Genomic DNA, 17,705 nt, shown 5'->3' on the forward strand with positions numbered 1-17,705 from the left:
GTATGCTGCATACATATATCTATGGTATGATCTAGCCTTACCAGACTTCGGACCTGTTAAAATTTAAATGCACAGTGCCAGTCACTGCTGGAGCACATGAAAAAAAATTAAAACATTATTTTCTTCCTGTGTGTTCACACCACAATGCTGTTTGCATTTTTTCTGCACAGCATCGGATGTCAACCCAGCTTAGCGCTGCTCTGTGGAGACTGAATTGAGTGTACACTGCCAGTACAGTAACAAAAAAAGGAAGCTGCCTTGTGTAGTTATGCCTTTTGTAACAACACAAGGCACCATTGTCACCCAGCCGAGACCTGTTGTATGCTAAATCGGAATCTTTTAGTGTTCTGCAGGTCCGAATGAGCCGTAAGTGTTGCAGGCACATCAACAGGTTTATACAAAAAAAAAAATTTTTTGTCCTCGAATGTTGATTTGTATGCGCTGTAAGCCATAGCAGCTAATGTCTACAGGGCCGGAATGGAGCAAAAAATAGGCTATGGCATTTTAGACTAAGGCTGGGTTCACACCTAGGCGTATTGAATATGCGCGTTTGTTGCATGTTTCGTGACGTGCGTTTTTACTGCGAATCGCGGTAAAAACGTTGGGATACTTGGTTGTATCCCAATGAAAACACGCGACAAAAACGCCCCAAAGAAGCTCCTGTACTTCTTTGGGCGTAGGGCGTTTTGTAGCGCGTTCATACGGCCTGTAATACGCCCAGGTGTGAACCATACCCATAGGGAATAATGGGATTTCGGTGTTTGAGCGTTTTGCAGAGCGTTCGAACGCGCTACAAAACGCCCAGGTGTGAACCAGGCCTAAGCAGCCCAGTCACATGACCGCCGATAGGCCCCCACCCTGTCATAATCTGGGGCAGAGCTAAACATAGAAGCACAATTGAGGGCCTAATTACAGGGGACAATATACTGTATATACTCTATAGGTGGCACATACAGTACAGGCTTTATAGGGTGCAGGGATAGGATAAATATAGGTCCATGGTGTACAAATAAGTATACAGGAACCTTTTGAAAAAAAAAAAATCGTATGTAGTAGTATTACCCCTCTTCTACAATGGTGTCTGCCTCACAGACCATTGCCGAATGGTCTTTCAGCTTGTCCCTGTGATCCTGTTACACTGCCCGTTTGCTTACTCATTTGTGTATTGACCCGGATTGCCTCTGACCGCTGCTTGCTCCTGGATTCTGCCTCTGTCTTCTGCTACTGTACTTCGCTGCCTGCTCGGTGTGACGTTGTACTAGTCTGACCTGCTTCTGGATCCTGCATCTGGACTATCACCAGGCACACCTCTTGGCACTCGTGCAACTCTTCTGTCCTCTCACTCCCTGTCCTCAGCTGTGCCCTGGGAAATAAAGTTACACATAAAAAATTATAAAAAAACAAAACATTTTTAAAAAGTCCCCGCCAAAAATTTGGGTAATAATAATTGTTTTATAACATAACATAGAGAACTGTTTTTTTCCCCCCGAAGTTTTCGGTACTTTTTTCATTGTATAGTAAAAAATAAAAACCCCAGTGGTGATTAAATACCACCAAAAGAAAGCTCTATCTGTCCCCAAAAAATGGTATAAAATTAATTTCAGTACACCATTGCATGACGGAATAAATGTCAGTCAAAGTACCGCAGCGCTGAACACTGAAAAATGGCCTGAACAGGAAGGGGGTCTAAACACCCCGGTCAGCAAGTTGTTAAGTATAAGATCTTAAAAATAATCAGTTCGAAAAATAGCCAGTGGAACTCAAATTTAATTCCAGCCTGACTAATTTCTCATCCAGTAAGAATGCGTATATAAAATCTTAATTTTCTGAGAGATTGTAATATCACGGCTAGAGCTGCAACAGTTAATCGATTTAGTCTATTAAAATCGACGATTGAAAACGTTGGCAACGTTTTCGATCGTCGATTTGTCGGCTATCGATTGATTTCCCTGTTCGGGGCTCTACACGCGGCCTGAAGCACACGCTGCTCACGTCCCGCTGCGCCCGCCCTGCCAAATACATTATATACAGCGCAATGCAGAGTAACGCCAGCTACAGAGGACTACAAATCCCAGCAATAGTACATATGTAGTATAATGTAGTATTGCTACATTCCTCTATAGCTGCTGGTATTCTGCACTGCGACGCTGTATTATGTACTATATTGCACACCACACTTTTTTTTTACTTCTACCGCGCCAAGCTTGCTCCCGTGATGGACTACAATCTCACCAGAAACTAGTAGTCCATCACTGGAGCCTTTTTTTTTTAATCCGATTAACCGATTAATCGAACTTAATAATCGGCCAACTAATCGATTATGAAAATAATCGTTAGCTGCAGCCCTAATCACGGCCTTTAGTTATAACCAAAGGCCTCATCTATCTAGTAAAATACTGGAGTTAAATCAATTATAAAACGGCATACTTCACCCCTAATTTTATTTTGAGTATAAAATCATGGTGGTAATCCACTGGAAAATAACTGGTAGCAGTCGGTGTTGATAGGCAAGTGTTCCCTGATAGGGTGCAGTTAAAGCATATCTTTAACAAAAATAGACAACATAAATAACATACAAGATAATAAACGAAACGGGGAAGGACAACAACCAAAACAAAGTAAACATATAACGGGGAAACCTGTGCCCAGGTAAGTAGTTTGGTCGGGGTGGGCTGGGGCCTAAAATCACTCTGTCTTTCTCATATTGTTGTAGAGTTTATATAAGCCAACCAAGGATCCCATGTAAGCTCGAATTGTGCAACTTTGTCCAGGAGAATACTCGCCAATTCGTGAGTCACGATCCAAGACAGTTTAGTCTTTACTTGCCTCAGGGGCACCCTGGGTGTGTTCCAGGCTTTGGCAATCGTGATTTTAGCTGCCAGGAACATGAAAATAATCAATCGTGTACAATGCCTAGAAGCTCCAGGGACAGTGTCATTAACCACTTGAAGTCCGCGGTGTTAAACCCCCTTCCTGTCAGGCCATTATTCGCTATTCAGCGCTGTGGTACTTTGACTGACATTTATTCCGTCATGCAACGCTGTACTGAAATACATTTTATACCATTTTTTTGGGGACAGATAGAGCTTGCTTTTGGTGGTATTTAATCACCGCTGGGGTTTTTATTCTTTACTATATTAACCTCTTGCCGTCCGCCCGTAGTAGAAAAACGGACGGACGGCACTGCTGCATTGGCGGGTGGCATTAAAAAACCCCCAAAAGGTTTAACTCCCCCACCCCCACGTTTACGCGCCTATAAACGTAAATACGCGTCCGGTGCCCCAGCGCGCAAAAATTACAATTGCGCTACACGTTACATATCGCCGCGAACGTCGCAGTGAGAGCAATTATTTTAGGGCCATCAATCACTGATAACACTAAACTGATGAGCGGTAACAGCTTTTAAAGCGTCGCATATGGCCAATTTTGGGGGAGCGATGACTCCATACCTCCTCTAAAACTACCATACCCAAGTCCTGTTCCCAGGACAGCATATGTGGCTGTTTAGGTGGGGACTCTAGCAATATAGACTACAGTAGAGAAATAGCCCCTCTCTGATTAGTACACTGAAGGCACCAGCATTCATAAGGACTGAGGCAACTGCTAGGGTCGCCTCGTGCAAGTATAGTACGTAGAAAATGAGTGATTTGATAATAACGGAACAACTCCGATAATGGCATGCCCAGCTGTTCCCTACAATATTCCAGCCCATCTTAAGATATTGACCAATTCTATATAATCCCTTGTCTAGCCACCATTGAAAAGGTTTAGGCCTGGTTCACACCTGGGCATTTTGTAGCGTGTTCCTACGCTCTGCAAAACGCTCAAACACTGAAACCCCATGATTTCCTCTGGGTATGGTTCACACCTGGGCGTATTACAGGCCGTATGAACGCGCTAAAAAACGTCCTACGCACAAAGAAGTACAGGAGCTTCTTTGGGGCGTTTTTGTTGCGCGTTTCCATTGGGATACAGCCAAGTAGCCCTCGGAAACACGCGTTTTTACCGCGAATCGCGTGACAAACGCGCATATTCGATAAGCTTAGGTGTGAACCCAGCCTTAAGGTGCATACCAGGCCCAAATGCTGGATTCTGGTACAAAGGAGCAATGGGAGTGTGGGATGAGCTAAAGTTTCCATGAGTTTTTACCCGGTCCCACAGGGCTAAAGAGTTAGAGAGGGTAGGGGCCATGATAGGTGGACGTAGTCTAGAAGGTAGCCATTTCAATAGATCTAAAGGCAAATCTCTAGCTGCTGTGGATTCCATGAGGACCCAGTCCGGTGGTTCCTCCGTGGAATATATAACAGATAACTGAGCTATACGTGCAGCCTGATAGTAATGATGTATATCTATCCATCCCATCTATCCATCCCACCTATCCCACCTATCTATCTAAATATAGTGACCATTAAACCACCTATTCCATATATGAAACATTTTTGCTCGAAATTCATATCATACCTGTAATAAAAAGTGGAAGTAGAGCCCACTAGAAAAAAAATATTCAATAATTATAACAAATATAATCTCAACATGTTTAGTGATTACTACTAACAACACCTTGTGCCACCCCTGCACCCACTAATAGTGCACTTTTACCCTAAATAAGTGATTGCCAGTTGCTGCTAAGGCTCACTTATATGCCCCCTATTCAGACCCTTAAAACAGTACAAATTACATCCACTTGACTAGGTCCACCCAGGCGGGGGGAACCCCCATAAGTGTAAGTTCATGTGAGAGTGGTATCTAGCAGAAAAAAAAACTGTAAATACATAGCATTTAACCAGTCTGAAGTCTAATATAGAGTAAAAGTAAATCCCATCTGGCCTAACAGCAATTGAATTTATAAAAAAAAAAAAAAAGCCATTAAACCATTTCCTGATATATGTTATCAGCAGTCCACCAGGAGGGCTTGTAGTTCTCAATTTGGATAGAACAATCTTTCCAACCCCCATGAGTTCTCATCAAGTCGGGGTAGTAGGGGCTGAAGACTTGGACGTGGTTGGTCCCAGAGTGGTGATAGCGAGGCAGTTATACTACCTCTGTTCATAGTGATTTGCGGCGAACTGACTGCGAGGACTCCGGTGTTCTGCATTGCTGACAGTTGTAGTCCTCTATAGCTGCTTGTATTCTGCAGTGTGCTGTATAATGATTATACGGCTCAATGCAGAATACCAGAAGCTATATAGGAATACAACAAATGCCAGCAATAGTACATTATACATAGAGTGTATAATGTATTGTTGGGATTTGTAGTCCTCTATAGCTGATGTTACAAATACAGCACAATGTACCATCAGCTATAGAGGACTACAAATCCCACTACCCCAGCAATACATTAATACAGCACCATGGGGGAGCATGCAAGCTTACCTGAGAAGCTTGTGGGCCTGTCTGGCAGCTGAAAAAGGGTCGGAATGCCAACTGTAGTACAACAATATAAATGTTTATTTGTCATATATTAAAATGCGGGTCAAAAACACAAGCAATCCACCACCAGAAAACCCAAAGTTGAAAAACACTTAATGAACAAAGACACACTCACTACAAAGACAAACAACCATGGACCAGCTGATGTGAGCATGTGAACTGGTGTGGCTCTAAAGATAAGGCTAGCAGCGCTGAATGAAAGGATATATTACAGTACCACATAGAACACTATATTTGTCGCTGAAGGTAAAGTATCCTTTCCTAGCGATATGTAAATCAATATGCATAATGTGCAATGATGTTGCTAAACAGCTTTCTTTAATGCTTCAGTTAGTTGTATACTGCTGGAAATAGGATACAGAGATCCTTGTATAGAAACAGCTCAGTTTACTGTGATAACGTCCCATCAATTCAAAGGTTAATGATCTCCTCCAGAATTCAGATTCTGACGAAGCCCTGGGAAAGTAGGCGGGGCGAAACGCGTCATGGTAATGGACACACAGCTGTTAGCTTGCCTGCATGTTAGGTTACAGACCTCCGGTATTTGCATATCAACAGCACTGTCTGTAATTGATTTGGAACCTGCTTTAAACTTATATACAGCAAAACCAAAAGAATTCCTTATCCATGACTATCTTGATGTGATTAAGTCAGTGGCATGATCCACTAATCAGCTTATCAGCAAGTTGTTAGTTTGAACTACAATATCTGGAATATCACAGCCATCTGAGACTAACGGGCCTGGAGCAAATGGTCACATTAATCAGCTGGTCCATGGTTGTTTGTCTTTGTAGTGAGTGTGTCTTTGTTCATTAACTGTTTTTTAACTTTGGGTTTTCTGGTGGTGGATTGCTGGTCTGTGTTTTTGACCTGCATTTTAATATATGACAAACATTCATATTTTTGTGCTACAGTTGGCATTTCGACCCTTTTTCTACTGCCTTTGAGCTGATCTTCTTCTGTAGATCGTTTCATCCCTTTTTTTTTCTAGCATGTTTCCCACAGTAGTGGGTTGTTGAAAGCCACAAACTAATCCCGGATAGGGGTTAATGTAAATTGGGTCTGGTACTCTGGTTGTAAACTCTTTTTTTTCGCCTGTTTGGCAGCTGCCTTCCCCCATATGCCTGCTCTTCCTTCATTGTGCCGATCGTGAATGGGCGGGCAGCGGCGAGTCTGTGAGGCGGGGAGATGCAGCTTGCACGGAGGAGAAGCGGCGAGTCCGTATAGCGGGGAGGAGTCGTGTCGTGCGGCGCGGTCGGGAGGGCCCAGTCTCACCAAGAGTGCGGCGAGTGAGCTCAGAGCGAGGAGAGGAGCAGCGGCGTGTGCGTGGCTTCTGCGTCGTGATGTGCGGCTCGGGGTCATGTGTGGAGCCCCGACAACCTATCGATAGCCGACTAATCGACAATGGAAAACGTTGACAATGTTTTCCATCGTCGATTTTAAACGACATAATCGATTAACTGTTGCAGCTCTAATATTGCAGTTTACCAATTCTTAAATATAGTGGCTGCATTCATATTCTTTAGGCTTTTTGACCTATATATTCACATTTTTAATCCTGCCAGTGAATGTGTTTTTTTCAACTTCCTTTAACTTGCTTAGCTGTCCAGCAAAAGTTTCAATTACAAACCATTTACACTGACACGTGCTTACAATGATTATGAAAAAGCAGTTGCTGTAACTGCTTAAAAAGTCCTAGAGTTCAGTTTTTATTCCATCAGTCAAGCCCATCAAAATCTGCATTAAACAATACCCTCTCCCCAGGTTGCTGCTGTCCAAGGGTGGCTCCAATGTTCCTCCATAATGTGGAGCCACCCTAAGACAGGAAGTGTGTTACTGATCGGATCATCAATTGAAAATAAAGCCTGAGACATACTGCACGCAGAGCACGAGCTTGCATAGCTGAGCATGCCGAGATAAAAAAAAAATGTCATCCTCAGCCAATCGGTTTGCGTGTATAAACCGCCGCATATCCATTCAGTTGTTACGCGCGAGCCAATTGGCTGAAGATGCAGTCTTGCATCTGACTGCGCGCAGCTCACACACTGCATTTGAACGTTCGTGCCTCACAGCTTTGCATGCAGTGTGTCATTCCATGGCTGAAGCTATTCAAGTGTCATGTGCTTGCAATACAATTAATTTCAATGGCATCCCAAATGTGCCTCCCACCCGCAGTGTGATCGTCCGCACTGGAACGTTCAGTACGGCAATGCTGTGCATTCTAGTGCATTGCGACTGCATGAGGAGCGGCAGCACATGGATCTTCGCGTGCAGTGTGTCTTGTAATTTTCACCCTGGCACGGGCTTGCATAGCTGAGCGTGCTGAGATAAAATAAATAAATATGTCACCCACGCATCAGGATGTGAAGTCCATTCAGTTATTACGCGTGAGCCGATGGGCTGAAGATGCAGTCTTTCATTTGGCCGTGCTCAGCTCACACACTGCATGCAAACGTCCGTTCTTGACAGCTTTGCATTGCTCCGCACAGCTTCGTATGCAGTGTGTCATTCCCTGGCTGAAGCTATTCAAGCGCCATGTGCTTAAAATACAATTATTCATTTCAATGGCACCCCAAATGCGCCTACCACCCGCAGTGTGAGGAATTGAGGTGCGTTCCAGTGCAGTGTGAATGCAAAAAACTGTGCATGCAGTTTTATTCTGAAGTAAACCTTGTAACACTCCATTTGTGTTTTATTTTAAATTTAAGGATGGTATTTATTAATTTTTTTCTTTATCCTATTTAATCTATTAATCGATGTTATAAAAATAATCATTAGTTGCAGCACTACTTTCTAGTGCAGTTAGGTGAAGGAAGATGGAGTGAAAGATGCTATTCCTCTTCTGACTTCTCTTTGGAACCTACTAGTGTACCAGAGATATGGCTTTCTAGGCATTTTTAGCCTTAGTTTCCCGTTCACACCTAGGCGTTTTGTACACTATAGCAATAGATTTACAGCCAGCCCCGTTCCAGCTTCCCTCACTCAGTTTCACTCCGATCCCTGTTGCCTCACGCGGTGACTCTCTTAGTCGGCGCTGGGCAGGATCGCTGCATCGCGTCTCGGTGCTGGGCTGGTGGGAGGCGCTCACAATTCTGCCCTGCTAACATGAAAAGGTTAAATCATGATCCATAGTACACATAGAGTACACACGTCCAGTACACCACAGTAATAGTTACAATTATCCCCTGCTAACATGAATAGGTTAAATTATGTACGTAGTACACAACATGTAGTTGTACTATGGCTCCTTTTAACCTATTCATGTTAGCAGGGGATAATTGTAAATATATTACTGCAGTGTACGGGACATGTCTACAGATGGAATGCACTGCGGCAATAGATATACAATTCTGCACTGCTAACATGAATGGGTTAAATGATCCATAGTACAACTACATATTATGTACTACGGATCATTTAACCCATTCATATTAGCAGGTGATAATTGTAAATCCTATTGTTGCAGTGCATTCTATATGTATATAGTACATGTACAGATAGAGTGCACTGCAACAATAGATTTACAATTATCCTCTGCTAACATAAATGGCTTAAATGATCTATAGTACAAGGCTACATACAGATCATTTAATCGATTCATGCTAGCAGAGGATAATTGTAAATCTATGGTGTCCAGTGTATTAGCAGTGTGTTATTTATATACGCACGCGCTACACGCTGCTAATACACTGGACACCATAGATTTACAATTAGTGCCTGCTTTAATAGCGCCCCCCCCCTTGCCCTCACTCACTGTGCGGGAGAGCAACGACGAGTCAGCGCTGTTCCGGTGGGAGGAGCTCCAGGTGGGGTCCTAATTTAGCTGGCCCGGAGGTGCCGGCCAGCTAAATTAGGACCCCACCTGGAACTCCTCCCGCCGGACCAGCGCTGACTCGCTGCTGCTCTCCGGCACTGAAGGACATCGCGTCACTGCTGCTCCGGTTGGCACAATCCAAAATGGCTGCCAAACCATGCGGTCACATCACTTGTAATAAACATATATGAGTGCAGAACTGCTTTTCCTCACCTAGAAATTTGTATATCTGTAGCCTTAGCGGTTATGACAGAACAGATGTTTGAAAACTGTCAAAAATAGGTTTACTTAAATCAAGATGGCCGCCAGAGCATGCGACCTATGACCTTTATGTTTTTAAGGATTAAACACAACACATTCCTCTACCATTGTTCCAAATTTCATGAGTTTTTACATAACGGTGTGGCAATAATTAGCATTTGAAAAAAAGAGCATCAAAATAATAGAAATATTTGTCGAATCTGACACAATTCAATATGGCCGCCGAACAATGTGACCAATTCACTTGTAATGATCAGTTATGAATGCAGATCATGACTATACACAGCAATTTCTAGATCTGTAACTTTATCAGTTTCTGAGAAACGGATGTTTGAATATGGAGCTGAATATAATCACCTAAAACAAGATGGCTGCCAGGCAATGTGACCTATGACCTTTATGTTGCAGAAGATTAGGCATAGCACAGAGCTTTACCATTGGTCCAAGTTGCATCAGGTGAGTAACAATGCGCTTACAACAGGCTTTTGAAAAAAAGGCCATAACAATAATAACACTATCTAAACACCGTTGGCTTGCAGCGGCCATATTGATTTTAGGATCGGGCCAGTTTCTACAACCGTGGTAGAAGAGGTCGCCCTGGACAGATGTGCAAAGTTTTGAGTTATTGTGATAAATGGTTTCAGAGTTTGTTGTTGGCAGAATATTGCACAATCCAAAATGGCGGTCAAACCATGTGACCAATAGCGCTACAATGATTTCATGTGGCAACAGAGCAAAGCATAAGCTCACACAGCAAGTTGTACATCTGTAGCTTTAGCGGTTCTGGAGATACAGGTTTCTGAATAGTTCACAGAAATAGTCATAAAAACCAAGATGGCTGCCACATCATGACCTTTATATTATAATAAGCTCTGCGGAGCACAGGGTTGTAGCATTGTTGAAAGTGTCATGAGTTTTTGAGTTACAGAGCACTTGTTAAAGACATTTGAAAAAAGTGGCGGAATAATAATATAGCTGCAAGCAGCAATAAAGGTGGCCAAGCAGTAGAGCCGTTCATAGCGCATGAGAAGACATTGTAGTTGGAGAGAGAAAAAAAAGGACATGATTTTATGAATTATAAAAAAAAATTAAAATTAAAAATGGCCGCCGACCTAGGTGACCTCTGGAAGCCATATTGTATTTGGCAGTTATGATGTTGAGTTATCATATGTATAACAAGTTTAACATACTTCACCAGTGATATAAATGCACATTTATGCAATTGGATGCAATGTCAAAAAGTGATTGGCTTGGCCAAGCAATGGAGCCGTAGAGACGTGTGTGTGTGTGCTGAGCTCTGCTCCCTGACTGCAGTTAACTCCGATACTCTACATGTACGGCACCCGGAGGTCCCGCAGATCATCCAAGAAGACCACCCACGGACCATACCTGGCTATTTCTCCCCCGCCACCACGAGATCCCAGGCGGCCTCTCCAGCACACAGGGAGTTAATCGGCCATCTTGCCTCCCAAGGGACGCATCTGCCCCGACAGGGCCCGGCGCCGCCGGCTACAGCCCTCTCTCCCGCGGAGTCCTCAGCGCCTGGCCACTCCCATTCGGTCGCCGACACTGCTGGACTCAGCCTCGCAACATGCGGATGACGTACCGCAGATGTCTCCGGCCTTGACCGCCATGCTTGGTGACGACATCAGGGTGCTCCTGCAGTCGCTGGCCACGAAGGAGGACGTGAACCGCCTCGCTCAACAGGTAAGAGGGGACTGTGCCCAGGGAAATTGAGGTGGTGGCCCAGGAGGTCACTGGCCTGGAGACCAGGGTGACTGAGGCCGAAGCATCGCATGGGGGCCTGCTGGCACGTGTCACTGCCCTAGAATCGACCACCGCGGCCCACACCAGGGCTTATGCTCTGCTATATTTGAAACTGGATGATGGCGAGAACCGGAATCGGCGGAATAATGTCCGCTTAAGAGGGATCCCGGAATCTACTATAGGTGGTGACTTGAGAGCGTCAGTCCAAGCCATCCTTAACTACTTGCTGGACCGTGACCCCTCGACACTCATCGAAATGGACAGGGTACACGGTTCAGGGGGCCCAGATCGCGCACGTCCCAGGGATGCACTATGCCGGATACATTTTTATGTTCAAAAAGAGACCATCATGCGGCAAACCTGGGCCCCAAAAACGGTGGACTTTGATGGGGCAGAGATCACAATCTTGCCGGATTTGTCCAGGCACACTCTCTATCTCAGGCGCCTGATACGCCCGCTGCTCACACATATCACTGAGAATTTCGAAATGCAAATTGCGACTTACAAATGGGGCCACCCTTTCCACCTTCAAGTACAGAAAGCCGGTACGACCTTTCTTCTGATGACCCCTGAGCAACTCCATGAGTTATTCGATTTTCTGGGCACGTATCCCATAGAGGTCCCGGATCAGCTCCTTTTTTTCCTGAGGCCTCCAGGCCTAGCCTGCCAACGGCCCCCCGACCCCAGAGGCTTCGCAGAGGACGCTCTCGCTATCGGGACAGAGGTGACCGGCCCAGGGACCCCGTGTCCCACGAGGACTGAGAAAGCACCGACTAGCCCATGCCACTGGATACTTGTTTTTTCAATGACTCTCGCTGTGTCATGGTTTGAAACCATGACGAGGATTCCAGCCCGTCGCCCAGTGCCTCACCCGGATGGGAAGGAGCCTACTGGCGCGACACAGGATCATCTACCGGCCCCTGAACCCTAGGACTGGATTTGGACGGTTGGTCCCCACTCTACTCCTCCTCTTCCCTCCGAGAACTATTGGAACCACCGGATTGCCCGCCCAAGCCGACTCAGGCCACCTGTAGCCACCCCTGCTCACCGTTCCAGTCTGCTGACCCTCTCCCACTCGCCCCCCTCCGGCCTCGCGGATCAAGACGTATCCTTATGGACTGAACTTCTCCCAGGGTCTCCTTTACAGACGCTCAAGTTCCACTAGTACACATGTTTGACCTACGGTGGACGCATGGCCTATAACACTTTACCATTGCAGGTTCCTTCGGATCGACTAACATCACCGGGTCATGCCTTTGATATAACTAATATGTGTGCGGCTGATTTCTATCCAGAGTCTGTTAGTGGGGGCCGCACGAGTCAGGTTACCTCTGTGCACTTCCCACACCCTGCAATGGAACACGGGCTGGCGGCCTTGCATGTCACGGTAGCACTATGAGGGGTGTCTGGTTTAACAGCTATCTGGTGCCGGGCCGCCCTGCCCGTGCAGCCGGGCCTTTATCTGTGCTGGCTGTCATCTGCCGCATGGCTCGACGCCCGGGAGGGTTACCCCAACTCCTGGACCTCAGGCCATCCCCGTGCTCCGACTGCCGTAAGGGGAGGCTGACTCTGTCGGGAGGTTTACTAACCCTGGGGGGAGGGAGGAGGAGGTAGTATAGTACAGTTTTTCTGTTAATCTGTTTTTCTTAATGGTTGAAATGTTTTTAAGATATATTGTTGACGCGGCCTGGCGGCCATAATCCGCCTGCCAAGGTCGGTTACAAGTTTGGGTGCCGCATGCCGGGGTAGCTCCCTGTTGTGGGTATCACGGGAGCATCTCGTTGCGCTTCCTTGCTTTACATTCCCCCCACTTAGATTTCCTCCTCGCCTAGAGCGTTGAGGACTGTTTTAGCACTACCTGTTTTCTGTATTGTTTTTGTCTCTGCCCTGTTTTGACCGTCTGCCTACCTAGTGTGGGCAATTGCCCTTTCCCTCCCTCCCTGCCCCCGAGCCACCTACTCTCTGACCTAACTTCTCTACCGTCTCCCGCCTTTGACCCTGCTTTTTCTTTTCTGTGCACGCTTCTTCCTTCTTCCTTCTTCCCTTTGCCAGTCTCCCTTTCAGACAGCGGACATGGACCTCCGGGGGGATGGAACGGCGGCATGGCTCCCCACGAAATTCTTATCCTGGAATTTAAAGGGTCTCAATGTTCTGGAAAAGCGGTCCAGGGTCCGTGGGGGATTTGTGGAGACACGGAGCACAGGTAGCCTACCTCCCAAGAGACACATTTTCAGTCGGGCTGCATCCCGAGACTCTCCGACCAACGCTTCCCATTTGTGTACCACAGCTCATCCTCAGCCGGAAAAACCTGAGGGGTCAGTATACTAATTGCTAAATCCTCGGGCTGGCAACACATCTCCACGTCGGGGGACGAGGAGGGCAGATACCTGTTTGTAAAGGGTGGTTTTTATGGCTCGCTAGTGACCTTGGCCAACATTTACGCCCCCAATTCTGGTCAGATCTCCTTCATGGAAGAATGCCTCCTGGCTCTATCAGATTTCGCAGAGGGGATTCTTGTTGTGGGCGGTGACTTTAATGTTGCCCTTGACCCACAGCTAGACGTCTCCCGAAATGCCTCCCACCTCTCTTATGCCTTTCTTAGAAAGCTGCGGAAGACCCTGCATGCAGAACAATTGGTAGATGTGTGGCGGCTTATGCATGCTAGAGAGCGGGACTATTGCTTTTACTCTGCCGCTCAGAGTTTACTCACGGATCGACTACTTTCTGGTCAGACAGCGAGACCTGCACAGAGTGCGCCACTCTGCCATAGACGTTATCACGATATCCGACCATGCCCCGATCCTGATCGACGTACTGCTCCATTCGGAAGGAACCAGACCATGGCACTGGAAGCTGAACGACCTCCTTCTTGATGACGCCCTACTGATTGACCGCGTTAAGCAGGATCTCACTCACTTTTTCCGACATAACCAGAAACCAGATCCCAGAGTCCTCACCTCTATCTGGGAAGCCCACAAGTGTTGTGTGCGGGGTACCCTCATAGCTCATGCCTCCCACGCGAAGAGAAAGCGTTCCGAAGCGATCTCTTTGCTGTTGGCTCAAATTGGCAACCTCGAGTCCCGCCAAAAAACAAACCCTCGCAAGAGCGGTGGAGGCTGAGCTATGGACGTTACGTCAGCAACTGAATGATATTCTGCTAGGTAAGATGAAAGCGAAACAGGTGAGGGTCAAACGTTCGTACTTTGAATACGGCAACAAGCCTGGCAGGTCCCTGCCCTTAGCTCTTAGGGAAGCCCGAGCCCAGACCTTTATTCCCACCATCACGGGGCGCGACAGTGCTCTTCTCTAGCTCCAAGGCCATAGCTGAGCGATTCAGAGACTTCTTCGCTGAACTCTATAACCTGGAGGGCCCTGGGACCCCAGATTCCATTAAAGACGCATCGCCAAAACCCAGACCTACCTTGAACAGACGAATCTGCCCCGCATACCCCAAGAGGAAGCAGAGGGTCTAGAGTCACCCATCACTGCAGTTGAATGGGCACGGGCCCTGAAACAAATGAAGCCGCGTAAGGCCCCGGGACCCGATGGCTTTTCCCTTCGTTATTATAAGACCTTTAGCGACCAGCTGACTGACCCTTTCCTCCAGGCGTATAACTCCCTTATCACCTTCCCGGCGGACTCACTTCAGGCCACAATCATGGTTATCCCTAAAGAGGGGAAGGACATCTCCCTATACTCTAACTTCCGCCCGATATCCCCGTTAAATATAGACCTGAAATTGTTCTCAAAAATTCTGGCCAATTGCTTACTGCACAGCGTAGGTAAAATCATTCATACTGACCAGGTAGGTTTCCTGCCACATAGAGACGCTAAGGACAATACTGTCAGGGTGCTGAATGCGATTCATTTCGCCACCTCGAAGCGTATCCCAGCCATTCTCCTATCAACCGACGCAGAAAAGGCGTTTGACCGTGTAGATTGGTCGTTCCTCCACGCGACGGTCAGGGCGGTTGGGTTCGGGAACAATCTATGCAGATGGATATACTCGCCATCTATTCTACCCCCATGGCCCGGGTAGGGGTAAATGGCACGTACTCTGCCTACTTTCCCTTAGCCAACGGGACACGACAGGGATGCCCGCTCTCACCGTTACTTTTTATCCTAACGCTGGAACCCCTACTTTGCAGAATCAGAGATAACCTGAATATCTCGGGACTACTCCCTGGCCCAAAGATGCACAAAATAGCAGGCTACGCTGATGACCTCCTATTCATGCTGACCAAACCTACACTCTCCCTCCCGAATCTCATGGCCGAGCTGGAGACCTATGGAGAGTCTTCAAACTTCAAAATCAATTTTCAGAAATCCGAGGCACTTAACCTCACGGTGACCCACTCCCCTCTCATGGGTCTCCAAGTGGCCTTCCCCTTTCGTTAGTCCGCTTCACACATCACTTACCTAGGGACGAAACTGCCCGCATCAGTCGCCAGGGTTTTTGAACTTAACTTCCTACCGCTGCTCACCGAACTTAGACGCGATCTCTCCAAGTGGTCGGGTCTTACCATCTCCGGGTTTGAGAGAAACAGCGTATTGAAAATGAATATTCTTCCACGACTACTCTACCTGTTCCAAACCTTACCAGTACACATCCCAATGTCGTTTCTGAAATTAGTGCGGAGAGAGTTTGCCTCCTTTTTGTGGGCGAACGGTGCCCATAGACTGAACAAGGCCCTACTGGCGCTGCCCAAGTCTAGAGGGGGGATCGGTTTCCCAGACCCCATTCGATATCACCTGGCCGTGCATATGGCCTGTGCATTCGAATGGTGTAGCGTGTCTTCCGACAAACGCTGGCTACAATTTGAACAGGCAGTCTCCCCTTTACCGTTGGGGACTGCTCTGGACCGCGTCGCCCCTGCCCAGGGAAATATTACAGCACCCACTTACAGGTGTCACGATACGAGTGCTCAAGACACCCGCGTTACTCCCAGACAGTACCTCACACTCTATCATGTCGCCAATTGTGGGTGACCCGGCCTTTGCTCCCAGTCTCACCGACGGCTCCTTCACGCGCTTAGTAGATATCTAATCGCTTCCGGATTGGGCATTTCCAACCCATCGAGGATTTCACCAACCTAGACTCACTTAGGGGCTTGGTCGCTCCTCCACTGCTGCGTTGGCAGGCCCTACAACTCCGCAGCTATCTTTCTAGACTTAACATGCCCCCACCTCCACCTGCCAAGCAGGCAGGTGGAGCACTGACACCATTTGAAGACGTCTGCTTGGCAGGTGGTTACGTGGATCATGGCTTGTCCAAGGCATACGCCCTCACGACACTGCTGGCTGACCTGACTGAACCCAGCTTTTTGGCTAGGTGTGAAAGAGACCTAGACACTACGTTCACCCAAGACTAAAGGGATTGCATACTTCACTTTGCGCACAAGGCCTCGATGGCTAGTTCCATATAGGAGACAGGCTACAAACTGCTCACCAGATGGTATTATGTCCCAACCAAGCTCCACAAAATGTTTCCTCAGACTCCTCCGACGTGTTGGAGATGTGGGCAGGAGGAGGGCTCCATTCTCCACGTGTTCTGGTCCTGTCAATGCCTTGGGGAGTTTTGGGATGTAGTCCTTCGGATAATCAACCAACTCACAGGAATGTCTCTGGTGGGGGATCCAGCTGCTCTGCTGCTCCACTTGTCTCCACTGCCCAGGCCCCGATACCGCAAATCCCTGCTGATACACCTGATCAACGCAGCTAGAGCCTGTGTGCCGCTGTGTTGGAAAAGTGCTACTCCACCCTCAGTGAAGCTGTGGCTCCGTAAGGTGGATGAAATTCGAGTGATGGAGGAAATGACTGCTTCCCTACATCACAGAGACAGTGCATTCCGCAAAACTTGGTTTTACTGGCTTGAGTTCCTCTATTCCCCAGAGTATGGTAAGCTAATGGTGGAGTGACACATCATCATACCATTCTCGGAGATCACATAATGAGAACTTAGAGAACTGAAACCACCCTGCTGATCGTCACAGCCAGATACAACGTACCCCTACGGTTCACGTGGACCTAGACGGGTTCCATATCTGAGAGCTCCACATTCCTAGCCCGGACCTGTGCACTTCTGCTTTCCCTTCCCTATACCTGTTCTCTCCCTCTACTATAGCTCTTATTGGGGGCTACTATACCAACTCCTATTCTTGGCTCAAATACTATACTTGATCAAGGTGTACGTTGAAATAATGTTCTGCATACTAAGGCCCACAGACCCAGGCTCGCAGATGGGCACCTGCTGGACTGACAATCTTATCCCATGCTACCTACTGAGTTCAGGAACCGGGATACGCTTGCACGATTTGTATATATACTCATGCAATGGAGATAATTCTGTTTTGTATGTTCTTGTACCTCCTTTTTGTTATATGCAAAAACTCAAAATCAAGAATTAAAAAAAAAAAAAAAAAGTAGTGTGTGT

General features: G+C 47.0%; 1 protein-coding gene across 1 annotated transcript in view; it reads left to right on the forward strand.

Annotated features, from left to right (window-relative positions):
- LOC108799560 (E3 ubiquitin-protein ligase MARCH6-like) overlaps positions 1-17,705 on the forward strand; it is a gene marked incomplete at its 3' end in the record, with an annotated part of 212,060 nt that overhangs the window by 651 nt on the left and 193,704 nt on the right. The gene's annotated exons all lie outside the window — the stretch shown is intronic.

This window comes from Nanorana parkeri, unplaced genomic scaffold, assembly GCF_000935625.1.
Source record: "Nanorana parkeri isolate BGI_ZX_2015 unplaced genomic scaffold, ASM93562v1 scaffold1758, whole genome shotgun sequence".
NCBI lineage: Eukaryota > Metazoa > Chordata > Amphibia > Anura > Dicroglossidae > Nanorana > Nanorana parkeri.